Genomic DNA, 13764 nt, shown 5'->3' on the forward strand with positions numbered 1-13764 from the left:
TTGGTGATCAGTCACAAAGTACAAGTGAATCCAGAACCATTACGTGTGCTGATGATACCGCTCTCATTTTTTTCAGGTAAGGCGGTGGAGAATATAGGAGCATCGTTAACAATGCACTAATACAACCTGTCAGTTTGGCTGAGGAAAAATAGGTTAACCCTTAATAGCGTCAAAACAACTTACATAGTGTTTCGCTCAGCTTATATATGTAATGACAAGCAGTTTGTGAAAATTAATTTCAACAAGTGCCCATCTGAAGAAGTTGACTCTAATAAATATTTTGGTGTTGTGTTAGATTAGCCTTAACTGGAAAATACATATCAACAACTTGTGTTCAAAATTACCACTATCATGTTTTGCATTATTGCGATGTAGAGAGGTTTGGTACACCTCTGTTCGGAAATGTCATATTAACGCGATAATGTTAGGAGCTCACGCCGCAGAAAATCGGGCAGTGTCCAGATTCCTTCGGAAGTGATGATTCGAGATAGAAGTCAACAAATCTGGGTAGAGTCTTAATTCTTAATATTGATGTTTATATCACTGTTTTACGTTAAAAATGATTTACTACTCCATATTTCATTGCAAGTTTGTGTACTTGACTCATAGGCTTCTACGTTTAAAACACATTTCGATCCCATTGTCCGTCTCCAGGAAAGGGATAATCAAGTTATCACGTCTTCCAACTGGCGCCAAGCAAGCCTTCCACTCGTTCAAGAACTGAAAATACTTCCATTTTTGCGGGTATTTCAACTGAAGATGTCTATAACTATAATTAACATTATTTGGAACAGTAGGTTTGTTTTGTGGGGTTTAACGTCCCAAAGCAACTCAGGCTAGCAGAGACGCCGTAGGGAAGGACTCCGGAGATTTCGACCACCACGGGTTCTTTAGCGTGCACTGACATCGCAAAGCACACGGGCGCCTTGCTTTTCGCCTCCATCGAAAAGCGGCCGCCGAGGCCGGGATTCGATCCCGCATCCTTGAGAACAGTAGTCGAACGCCGTAGCCACTGCGTCACCCCGGCGGAGCTATTTGGAACAATAACCCCCTTACAATCAATCTGTTTACTTTGCCAACTTCTAACACAAGAAACGCAAACAACCTTACTTTTATTCTCCCTCTAACGCGCGATGTCTGTGGTCCGCGACTAATACTGTTTTATGTTGCAAGCATATGAAATACTATCCGGCTTGACACAAAGCAGCCAGTAACTTTACCCATTCCGTGAAAATATTTTTATTGCGATAGCAATACTGCGCCAGATTTTGGTTTGGTTTGGTTTGTTTGGTTTAACGTCCCAAATAGACTCGGGCTATGAGAGACGCCGTAGTGGAGGACTCCGGAAATTTCGACCACCTGGGGTTCTTTAACGTGCACTGACACTGATTTTGGCCCGTCGCGTCATCCCGGGATGGGCCACGTTTGACCGTGAACGGCCCCGAAGAAGAAGAAGAAGAAGAAGAAGAAGAAGAAGAAGAAGAAGAAGAAGAAGAAGAAGAAGAAGAAGAAGAAGAAGAAGAAGAAGAAGAAGAAGAAGAAGAAGAAGAAGAAGAAGAAGAAGAAGAAGAAGAAGAAGAAGAAGAAGAAGAAGAAGAAGAAGAAGAAGAAGAAGAAGAAGAAGAAGAAGAAGAAGAAGAAGAAGAAGAAGAAGAAGATAATGAAAAAGAAAAAGGAAAAGAAAATGAAAAAGAAGAAGAATAAGGAAAAGGAAAAGAAGAAGAAGAAGAAGGGGCTTTCGCCTTTCACTACTTTAGTCGCTAAAGTCCCCCGTAATTTTACAGCTTGCTAGGTTCTGCATGAGTTGCAGCTACTGATTGCAGATTCTGTGCCATTTTTTTATACACTTCGACATGAATAGTTATTTCTGCTGAGATGAAAAAGCAATAAAATGTGAGAAAGAACTTCGTTGTATTTTAAGCCCTGCAATGCACTGCTTCACATAGGAGTATCTGAAACGCATTTGCGGCTGTAATATGAAGAGCATTTTTCGGAACTACGTTTTAATGTGTTACGTATGGACGCGCCGAATGTCGACCCAGTTTATAGTACAATAGACGAGCGACACGTTTTCTCCATTTTTATCTCTGAGAATTCTGCTCCAGTCACGCAACAAAATCAGCTGAACACATATATTTTGTAACCGTCATTGCCTCTGTCTATAACATGTGTAACTAGCGAAATGTACAGAAACACAAGAAAAGTACTCGGAACGGCGCTCAAATAATGAAAGTTTCAAATTTGTATTAAATTAGTTTCTTTGAAGGAGGAGCTCCTATGAAATATTTATAGCGGAAAAGATTTCAATACCACCATCGTGACTACAATATGCGTTAAACTTCACAGAATTAGAACGGCATTATAAACTATGTAATTTTTAAGCATGAGAAGCTTTTAGCGTCCGTTGTTGGCGCGAAGCCAGGGAGAACATGGCGCAACCGGATGAGTACACGAAGGCGTACCTAAGCAGAGGTTCGTAGGTCGCCTCTAAGGGCCAACATACCCGCTGCCTCTGGAGCCGCGTATGCGTCAAAAAGGGTCTTCCCTCCACGACGGTATGATCGTGGCGCAAAACAATAAAGGCACAAAACTCTCTTCTCTGTGGACACCTCAAATAAAGTAAGATTTCCTTGAGCACGCTTCGACTTCTCCTGAATTCATTCGCTGTTTACATCGTGTAGTAAAGAGAAAGTTTTACTACATGATGTTCAGCTAATTTCGCCAACTCAGTCGTTCTGACCTGCAGCGAACTTCAGCCGCTTCGGAGCTGCGCTGGCGCGACCATGTGACTAGCACGTCACTCGCCGCAGTGGTTCCGCCGCCACCGCTGGAGCGGCCGCGCATGCGCTCTCCCGCTGTCAGGCCTCGTGACTCGTCGCGCGCTTGGCCGCGGTTTAAAGAGGAGCTGGGTCATCTCGGAAAGTTACGCACAGGACTTCTGCAGCGTCGTCAGCAAACGACATGATTTCGCTTTGTATAACTATTAAAAAAATGTTAACTTCAGCTTCTTTTTGCATTCCCGTGAGCATTTCCATGAGAGCAAAACGAAAACGAATTCAGCATATACACTTAGATTAGCATCTATGTATGAGGTGGTGGTGGTGAAAACTTTTATTGACTCTTGAGCCTTATTGTCTGTATTGATGGGTCGGCTCGATATCGTGTAGGGTGGCCGCGAGCTTGTGGCTCTCAGCGACTCTTAGAGCCCAGCCCTCCAGCTCCTTTTGTTCAGCTGGGTCCGAGCTGTACACCGCGATCTTCCATCGCTCTATGTCTGTTAGTTGCCAATTGCGGGGTGGCTGGAGCTCAGAGCACATGTAGAGGATGTGATTAAAGTCTGCTTTGGGTGCCCCTTCTTGTGTATGAGCGCGAAAACTGGCTCACGCAGTGACGCAAAATTCCTACGCTTCCTCCTGTGGGGCGCACCACCACGCGACCGGTAGCGCGATAACGTCTTTACTCTTTGTGCTTCTCTGACGACTCTCCCTCAACTACTTCCCCTCCTCCTCCGACAGTGCTCACTACACTCCTACTCGTCTAAAAAGCCCTCTGCGCTAGGTAACGTGTTGTAATGAGGTGATAATTACAGCTGGATGTGTATGTGTCGATTCGGATCCCTGTCGCACACTAGACCAGTTTACGAATGCGAATTAAACTGGGAACGGGTATGACACCACTCGTAACGCTGCACGAAGAGCGGTTGTGTCACAATTTTGGTAAATAAGAGTGAAAATCTCGTGCCACATGGAGGTCCATTATTCTTTCCTTACGACCAAATGGTGCGCCAGAGGCAAGAAGCGGAAAGGAGAAAGATCCTGCTGTAGGCGTACCTGCTGTGCATGCCATCGTGCCACTCGCCTCTCCTATGGCTCGAAAATGGCTGGCGTCACAGTTGTCATAGCAACTGTGGCGCCAGCCATTTTCGAGCCATAGAAGATGCGAATGGCACGACGTAATGCACATCAGGTATATCTACAGCATGATCTATGACAACAGTGACTCGAGCGAAGCACGACGATAATTTCTACTGCTTGCTGTGGACATTTCCTCTCCGCGCTGCACGTGAATCCGGTAAAGATTTCACCTTAATAAGGTCATTCTCTCCAGCTTTAATTCTTTTGCTGTTTAATTATTCGTGTGGACAGACTTAAACATATCCAACGGGATTCACAGGCGATGGTTGTGATCTATTACTTGCATGTACTGTCGCGATCACAATACTGCGGGACATCGGACAGCGTGGCAAAACTGCGTCCTTCGCCACCTAACGGCACCCGCCGGCTCTATTGCCTATCGTAAGGGTCTCTGCATCGTCACTCCTACTTTACACGCGTCATAATAGATCGGAACCAGCGCCAGGTTTCGATTCGATATCCGGCTAACGCATATGTTCGAACCGCTACGATAGATGAATTATACATCGCGTGCCGTCGACACAGAGTCTGGATGAAGGAGAGGTGGCTGATATCTTTTTTTTTTTTTTTTTACTGCGTTAGTTGTATGAGTGACATTCACGAAAATGCCGGCATTTGAAGCTTCCCCAGCTGGCTTGCGGGTCCCGGCAAATGAAGCCCTCATACACATCCATGAGGGTCACCCCGCTCCTCTTCGGATCTTCTCACTAGATCTGGTGCAGTTTCCTTATACCCACCTGCCCACCAATCGGCCCGTTGCCAGCATCTCATATAGTTCATACCAAACATTGTTTGTGCTTTGTCTTTGATGTCAAGAATGCATTGCAAATTTCGTTGTAGCTACGTTTAGCGCAGTTACATTTTTCAAAAAGGGATTGTAATTCAAATGAGCATTTAGCCATTAGGGCATTAGGAGTTTTGTGTGAACGCCTAATCGGCGTGTACGCATTGAAAATTCATGACTGCAGCAGAGAAGTCTATAAGAGTAACAGAAAGAAAACATAACTGCAGGCCACACGGCCGTCAGCAGAATTGCGGGGCCGCAAAAGGCGACGCGCAGTCAATCTCATTCAGCCATCACAGTCGCTGGGGCACACGCTAACCGTAGAATGGATGGATGGATGGATGGATGGATGGATGGATGGATGGATGGATGGATGGATGGATGGATGGATGGATGGATGGATGGATGGATGGATGGATGGATGGATGGATGGATGGATGGATGGATGGATGGATGGATGGATGGATGGATGGATGGATGGATGATGGATGGATGGATGGATGGATGGATGGATGGATGGATGGATGGATGGATGGATGGATGGATGGATGGATGGATGGATGGATGGATGGATGGATGGATGGATGGATGGATGGATGGATGGATGGATGGATGGATGGATGGATGGATGGATGGATGGATGGATGGATGGATGGATGGATGGATGGATGGATGGATGGATGGATGGATGGATGGATGGATGGATGGATGGATGGATGGATGGATGGATGGATGGATGGATGGATGGATGGATGGATGGATGGATGGATGGATGGATGGATGGATGGATGGATGGATGGATGGATGGATGGATGGATGGATGGATGGATGGATGGATGGATGGATGGATGGATGGATGGATGGATGGATGGATGGATGGATGGATGGATGGATGGATGGATGGATGGATGGATGGATGGATGGATGGATGGATGGATGGATGGATGGATGGATGGATGGATGGATGGATGGATGGATGGATGGATGGATGGATGGATGGATGGATGGATGGATGGATGGATGGATGGATGGATGGATGGATGGATGGATGGATGGATGGATGGATGGATGGATGGATGGATGGATGGATGGATGGATGGATGGATGGATGGATGGATGGATGGATGGATGGATGGATGGATGGATGGATGGATGGATGGATGGATGGATGGATGGATGGATGGATGGATGGATGGATGGATGGATGGATGGATGGATGGATGGATGGATGGATGGATGGATGGATGGATGGATGGATGGATGGATGGATGGATGGATGGATGGATGGATGGATGGATGGATGGATGGATGGATGGATGGGCGAACGGACGGACGGACGGACGGACGGACGGACGGACGGACGGACGGACGGACGGACGGATGGATGGATGGATGGATGGATGGATGGATGGATGGATGGAAGATGGAAGATGGAAGATGGCCGGCCACTTCAGGAACAGCTTCAGGAACAGTGACTGCGTCTGAATCGACTTCCGGACGGACACAATTACATTCGAGTATATGGTCAATTGTTTCACTGGAGTTACCACATACAGCACATGCGTCATCTTCATTGTTAAATTTCTTTTTGTAGCTGCGTGTTCTAAGGCACCCTGATCTAGCTTCAAAAAGTAGGGCACTGCCTCTTGAGTTATCAAAGAAAGCTTCCTTCCTGATCTGCATTTTCCACTTCGGTATAATTCCACACTCTGTTTCTTTTCCATCAAATTTATGCAACTTTTACCTTCTGTGTTTTTCACATGATGCTTAACGCTCTTTATTTCTTCGTCGAGTGTATCGAAGCGACAACTGCCGCCGATTTTTACCTAGTACGACTCGCATAAGTTAGGAATGGCGATATAGAGATTTTGCGATTGCATATAGGGCAGGGAGGTGCCGTTAGGTGGCGCACAAAGCCGTTTTCCCATAGGGAGCCTACATAGGCCATAGGAAACCTACGCGCATAGGGTGTCTACATGTTTCGCCGCGGCGCAACATGTAGGCTCACTATTTTGCCACGTTCTCCGACGTCCCGCAATATTGTGATCACAACAGTACAGTCATGAAATTTATGAGCGTGAACACGAAAAAACGTGTCGCGCTGTACAATCAGTACAGCCTAGCATGCGCTGGCAGTGACTTAGCAAAAAATACACGTGAGGGCATGACTGTTAGATAAACGGATGCATGCCCTGCCAGCTTTTGCTTGCTATCTGCAACGCACAGTGTTAACTGAAAACTGGCATAAGCATTCAAATGCATGCGCCTTTCTTGAGCTGTTATTACCAGTAGTTTTAAGCAGTGCTCGGCTAGACGAGGCGACAGACCTCATTGATGGCAGGGAGTGCATCCGCTCATCTAACAGCCTTAACCAAGCGTATCTCGCCCGCCAACTCCTTGCCATCGCTCGCTATGCGGCGCTGATTGTACAGCGAGGCACGTTTTGCCGTGTTCACACTCATAAACTTTATGATTGTACTTACGGTGCGTGCAGAGTACAATGACTGACACGGTACCGACAACTGAAGATGTATTTATGAAATTTCTTTATTTGCTTATGCGCCATAAGCCACTTTCTTGCTGTTTCATCTATTCTTCTTTTCCGTGTTCCCACTCCTTATGTTTTACTACGGCACTCCCACCATTTTTGAAGTTTGGCGTCTATTGAAAATATTAGCATGAAAGCATTCATATGTTGATCGCTACCGATCAATAATCTTGTTCTATCTTGCGCGTACGGTCACTCTGATTGATTGATTGATTGATTGATTGATTGATTGATTGATTGATTGATTGATTGATTGATTGATTGATTAATTGATTGATTGATTGAAACTTTTTTTTTTGCCGATGTAGGAGGCCTCTTACTCCCAGCTCTTGGCCCGCAGGCCTGAGGAACGCGGACCGGAACCTTCGCGGCTGACTGCTGGCGAAGAAACAGTGGTTTTTCGCGGCCTCAGCCGCCAGGCGGATTGCTCGTTGATGGTAAGTGGGGTCCTCGCTTCGCAGCAGGGCCTCCTAGGCTTCTCTACTTGTAATGTTGTCTTTAGCGCCCGGGGATCTGGAGCATTCCCAAATTATATGATCGAGGGTCCCCCTCTCTTCGCAGGTTTTACATTTGTCATCTTTTATTTCATCCACCCTAGTGTGAAATAACCAGACGTGACTCGTAAAGTTCTCTGCTCCAGGCTCCTAATTATTCAAGCTGGGAGCTGTTCCATGAGGTCACACCCGCATGGCCTCGAACGAATCATTCAAACCAAATCCAGTATAGCGACTCTAATTGTATGAATCTAGCACACGGGTCGATGAAGTTCGCCAGCCGACAGAAAGAGGAGTGGAGCCTGCGGCTGACCATTGACTAACAATGACCTCTTCTAGTGCTTTCACACTGAAAAACGAAATCTATAGATTGGAGTTGGTCAGGTTCGGTCGAGCGTTTCAACCGCTGAGTCACCGAGGCGGGTGCTCTCGCTCGTTATCACCAGGGTTAAGCACTCACAACATCAGCCATTTAACGGGGCGGATTTCAGACGGCATCGCAATTACGGATAAACCAGTGGCCTCCGAGATCGAGCGCACCGTTACACCGGAGCTGATCGCGGAGACAGTTGAACCTCCGCTATTCGAGCAGCAACTCACAGATGGCGCCATGTATGTACAGCTGAAATTGCAGCACACCACAACCGTAGCCACAGATATTTTCTTTAAGGTACAGTCAAATGTCTGTTATGTGACTGTACTAACTTCAACTATCCCTCTCTCACAACTTTTATATCCGCTCATCCCCTTCCTCCAGTGCAGATTAGCAAACCGGTTGCTTTTACTGGTTAACATCCCTGCCTTTCCTCCTCATCTTCCTCCTCCTCCTCCTCCTTCTTTCAGGTAATAGCGTGTAAAAACTTGCAATTACACCCAGTTAAATGAAGATGAAAATACATCTTGTTTTCGCACTGGAATCTGTTTAGCACCTCAGAGGTAACCCCTGTTTTCTCAATCTAGTGTGCTACACTTTCGTCTTTCAGCAAGTTTCTTTTTTTTTTGTAATATCAGAGTTCTTCGTTATATTTAAGGTATTTGTCTCTCCCGCTACTTCCCTGCAAAGATAAAGGAGAGGTTTCCCTTTCTCCACTTTGCCACCTGTCCGCAGAGGCAGGCGTCTGTTCTGTATATCAAACGTGAGAGGAGACATATACGGCTCTCACTACCTGCTAAGTGCTTCAGAATCATGAATGAATTCATAATAAAAGTAATAAAAATTAGAGGACGCTGAAGGTTCGCCTTAAGAGTAGACGCCATAGCGCCTCTTTCACCACATTTTCATCCCGTGTATTTTTGGCGTTGAGATACTGGCAGTGTGTTTCTCAAAGTGTTAAAAGTCTTCAGTTGGTTTGAATTTTGGCGGAGAGAAAAGTGCAGTATCTGCTTTATTTTTCCCTAGAAATCTACTCTTAAAATTAACGGCATGTATTTAGTGGTGCTATGTCATCGGTTAGAGTCTATCGCAAACTAGACTCCGACATGACTAGAAGATGGATTCTATATTGGAAGCATGATGGTATGATACACCCTGAACGCTGCACATAGAACTGTTGCGTCACGAGTTTGATGTCAAACCACCTGCTTGTTACCATGTTCAGTTTTGTGCGTCTGCTGCACTTTATTATTTTCTTGCTTCGTGCTGGTTATTGAGTTGCAACCATAACGCCGACGCCTGGTTTTCTACGGCATGGTGACCTTAAAGGTTAACCTGTATTTAATGACATTTTAAAAATCTAGCTGCTACTTTTGAGCAACTACTTTTAGTCCGCATATTTTCCTAGTAGCCATGATATCACTGCATGTCAACGCACTCATTTTCAGATAACGGCTCTCACTGTCATGGAAGGTGCATTTCCGTTCCTGCTGGACTCCAGTACTGAGAGTGATTAAGATGGCGTACTAAACATGCTCCTTTAAATAATTACAAAATAGTACTCAGACATATTTGATATATTCAAAGAACATCTGCTAAAAGAAATTGGCGCTCATTACAAAACAGCTAAAGTAGTGCCCATTCTTAAACCAGGCAGGCGACAAGTTGTATGTACCGTACAATATACCGGTCTCATTATTGTGTCCTTGCTCTAAGCTTATTAAACACTTCGATTTCAAACATGTTTCACTTGATTTCAAGCACCCATCTTCATTTTAGCAGCTAATTTGCTGTTGTTGTTGTTGTTTTTCAAGCGCTAAACAGGAATTAGTATTGGACTCTCGATTATAAGTTATTCCCGCAGCAAATGAACTGACATACAGAGCTACTATACGAAATTGAAAATCACGTCATCACTTCGATCCACCACATGCCCCGAACGACAACGCACCTCAATTCATTCTTTGTAAGGGCAGCTATCGACAGGAACGATCCTCCTGCTGACATCCTCATTCATTCTAATCCAAGTCACTTGAAAATCGCCAGTGAACAATTTTTCTGTTAATCGCGATAACCCTGTCAAGCCCACCCCTCATGTAAAGCCCCGCACTCCTGGGTTCCTTGAGCTATTGCAAGTAAATAAATAAACAATTTAATTAAATAATTATAATTAGCATTGTATTTGTTTTTGTTTTTCCGCTTAAAGAAACGCATTTTCACCGGGCATCCCAAGCTTCTGCTTAATCAATATTCCTTGTATTTTGCAGGAAAATCAAACCAACAACTTAACAGACTTTAGTGAAGGGCATATTGCACGGCGCCGTCAATATGCTCATATAGGTAATTGCATTTTGCATCGAGCTTCAGTTGCTCTAGAGCTGCCTCATTTTGGACACTTGGTCCGTTTTTCTTATGTAACCTATTTTTCCCAAGTACCGCTATTGTGTTCCCGAAAACAACTTCAGTTCAGTTCAGTCGTTCAGTCGTGTCCGACTCTTCGTGACCCTATGGACCATATATCACGTCATGCTTTCCGGTCTCTCACTATCTTCCTAACATCACATGACTTCATGTGCAGCGCCTCGAGGATGCCATCTAACCATCGCGTTCGCTGCCTACCCCTTCTTCGGCGACCCTCAACATTTCCCAACATCAAATCTTTCTCCAGCGACTCCTCTCTTCTCATCAGATGACCAAAGTAGCTGAGCTTTAACTTTAGAATTTGACCCTCCAATGAGCAGTGAGGGTTTATGGCCGACAATATTGACTGATTTGATCCTCTGGCAGTCCAAAGAACTCTCAAGCGTCTCCGCCAGCACCACAATTTAAAAGCGTCAATTCTTCGGCGGCCAGCCTTCTTCACAGTCCAACTCTCGCATCCATACATCACAACTGGAAAGACCATAGCACGAGTTATACGAATCTTGGTTGGCAGTCCAATGTCTCGGCTCTTTACTAGGCGATCAAGGCTAGCCATGGCTATCTTTCCCAGAAGCAGGCGTCTCCTAATTTCATGGCCGCAGTCTCCTTCCGGGGTAATCTTAGAGCCCAAGAAGAGAAAATCTGTCACAGCTTCCACTTCTTGTCCCTTGTTGCTCCAAGACTTGATAGGGCAAGACGCCACGATCTTTGTCTTTTTAATGTTCAGTTTAAGCCCAAACCTCTCACTCTCTTCTTGTACGCTCATCAGAAGTCTCTTGAGTTCCACTTCACTTTCTGCCATAAAAGTGATGTCCGCATATCTAAGGTTGTTGATACGTTTTCCAGCAGTCATCACTCCAGCTGAAAATTCGTCCAGTCCGGCCTTCCTCATGATGATGAAAACAACTTAGCGTACTTTAATAATTCAAATATTCCCATAGAAACTCGCCCTAAATGATCATTTGGCATCGATTCGCAGTTATTCGTGGTGCATGACTGTGAATGACTCATTATGCACACAAATGTTCATAACTAGTAGAAATAACCCGTAACGTACGCGAATTGAATTAATGTCGACCGACTTAGAACTATCACATAGCTCTAATGTCTGGGGATACGTACAACATCAGCACTGAATTTGCGTACCTACGCAAAGTATTACAAAGCACTGTCTCGGAGAATGTAATGAACTTTTGGCTTGCGATGCGTCATCTGCAATGCTACATTTGAAAGAATTTTAATAGAACTTGCTCTTGGACTAGTTGGTTACGATGTGTTCTGAAATATTAAACATGCCCGTCCCGTATCCGTCTTCATGTTCGTCCTGTCCTTTGCGCCTTTTAATACTTCAGAATTTCAAACAAAGTGTATTTTGAACACAGAATTAAAGAGGCCCCTAATGAAATGTGTCAGTAATATTTGGAACCCACGCACTATATCAGACATTATTGTCATTGAAGGTGTTCGGAGAAGAGAGGTGAGGCTTATCTATTACGCGTGTAGCAACCATGTGTGTGAGTAACCTCAAATAATATAATGTCATTTTAACGCACGAAATGCGACGTAAGGCTTGTCGGCTGCAAAGTGTATATAACACAATAAAAAAAATAATGCTTTTACAGATTTGAACAAACTCATTGAAGCCAGTTGGTAACGTGATGAAGCAGTTGTGATGAAGAACACCAAACCTAACGCGTTTTCTACGCAAACACTTAAAATGGTGTTTGCACACGTGTCCTTTTTTTCTTATCTCTCAATGACCCTTTCTGCCGGCCTCACGAGAGAGCTATGAGGCGTTGCTTAATTTTATTGTATTTTATTTTCCCGCATTTCAAAAAGAGCGTTGATCTTATCATTTTATATGAACATCAAGAGTTTATATTTGTTGTTCATTATACCCGCTTGTGCCAGAAAAGAGCTAGCAGTAGGTGACAAATAAATAAATAAATAAATAAAGATTGCCCAGGAGAAGAAGAATAACTTTAGTGGATGGGCTGTGCTAGCTAGTCCCTTTGAAAAATACCGCTCTCTCGGTTAAAATCAGGCACACCACGGAGAGGATCTGAGGTATCGCAAATACGGGGACGTAATGGCCGTTCTAACACGTGTGAGCAAAATTTGTGGAACGTACACACCCTTCAAAGGGGGCGCTAACGTTATGATGCTGGGCTCCTTCATTTCATGCGAGAATTTCGTCAATCTGTGGTATGTGGTCATGTGGTTCATTTCAGAGCCTGTGTGCTTTTACCGCATCGAAGGCAACCTCAGTAATATAATCACCGCTTCAGCGCACTCAACGTTCCACTTCGGATCACCGAGACAGCCTGCTCGGCTGTCTCGGCACCGGACGTCTCTGCCAAAGAATCGTCATCTCTGTCGCCACACTGTTCGTTCTCAGTACACAAATGCTAACTGCAACGAAAGAAGACCATGCTTAAGAAGACCATTTTCTAGTAGTGCATCAAGAGGGAGGGCTAAAAACAAAATATTCCAAAGATCACTGTGGAATGTACACTGCAGAATTGCGAAAACCTAAGCGTTGCTGGTACACAAGGTGCATCACGTTTACTCTAATTATCATTATCAACTAAATGCACCATTATTATTATTGGTAATGTCATCCTTGTCATTATCACTAATTGCAGCGTCATTGTCATCGCTACTGTCATCCTCACGGCAGACAATGAGAATTACGATATGAGTTTCACGATCCCGGGCGCGGCGCGTTTGGTTAAAGCGATCGGCCGAGGATCCAAGGGTTGCAGGTTCGATTCCCAGTGGAAACAGAATTTATTTGTTTATCTAATTTAACTAACTTCCTCGGGGTGGACAAAGATAGTTATGATGCACGTTTCACAATCCCGGGCGTCCTGGCCGATGACGTCATCGGGTGATGACGTTACAGTCTCGCAGAATCTCGCGAAGAAGTGTGACACTTCTCGGGGCCGGACGGACAGGATCATGGCCGCGAGTATGAGCCATTAAAGGCTTTCTCCTGAAATATAAGAAGCTCTTTTGAAATGAGTAGGTAAGGATCTGGTTTCTAAAATCAAGTGGAGTTATTCTGGCACCTTTGGTGCCCCTACTGTGCACTCTACACATAATTACCAGTTGCGACAAGGCACACGCCTTGAATGTGTGTGCCTTTATTATATGGATGTCTAAATCAGTGTGCCTAAATCATTTGGACCATAACATATGTGTTACAGGGTATCTCACCCAATATTTTT

At 44.8% G+C, this 13764-nt stretch overlaps 1 protein-coding gene across 4 annotated transcripts in view; it reads left to right on the top strand.

Annotated features, from left to right (window-relative positions):
• Positions 1–13764, top strand: part of Plap (phospholipase A2 activator protein) — a 439799-nt gene that overhangs the window by 279570 nt on the left and 146465 nt on the right. For all 4 annotated transcript variants that reach the window (XM_084576772.1, XM_084576773.1, XM_084576771.1 and 1 more), the window contains one exon: positions 7555–7683. The gene's annotated coding sequence lies outside the window, so the exon portion shown is untranslated. The remainder of the gene's footprint in view (positions 1–7554; positions 7684–13764) is intronic.

The sequence above is a fragment of the Amblyomma maculatum genome, chromosome 8, assembly GCF_055883805.1.
Source record: "Amblyomma maculatum isolate TAMU_Amacu chromosome 8, ASM5588380v1, whole genome shotgun sequence".
Classification (NCBI taxonomy): Eukaryota; Metazoa; Arthropoda; class Arachnida; order Ixodida; family Ixodidae; genus Amblyomma; species Amblyomma maculatum.